We start from the raw sequence: 253 nt of genomic DNA, 5'->3' as shown, positions 1-253 counted from the left end.
CGAGTGATGCCCGGTTACCCCCGAGATATCCTGTTACCCCCGAGATGTCCGCTCACGCTAAAAAAAGAAAAGTTGATGATGAATGCCGTGTTTTCAACAAGACATGGACTGCCAAGTATTTCTTTACAGAAATTAGAGGTAAAGCTGTGTGCTTAATCTGTGGTTCACAGGTTGCTGTGTTTTAAGATTATAATTTGAATCGCCGCTACACGACGAAGCGCGAGGATAAATACCGGAATCTGAGTCTGATGAA

The 253-nt window shown here is 43.9% G+C and overlaps 1 protein-coding gene across 1 annotated transcript in view; it reads left to right on the top strand.

Annotated features, from left to right (window-relative positions):
• Nucleotides 1-253, top strand: part of flrt2 (fibronectin leucine rich transmembrane protein 2) — a 62,976-nt gene that overhangs the window by 45,786 nt on the left and 16,937 nt on the right. The gene's annotated exons all lie outside the window — the stretch shown is intronic.

The sequence above is a fragment of the Etheostoma spectabile genome, chromosome 18, assembly GCF_008692095.1.
Source record: "Etheostoma spectabile isolate EspeVRDwgs_2016 chromosome 18, UIUC_Espe_1.0, whole genome shotgun sequence".
In the NCBI taxonomy this organism is placed as follows: domain Eukaryota; kingdom Metazoa; phylum Chordata; class Actinopteri; order Perciformes; family Percidae; genus Etheostoma; species Etheostoma spectabile.
The sequence above is the reverse complement of the archived record's forward strand: the minus strand, read 5'-3'. Positions and strand labels throughout refer to the sequence as shown.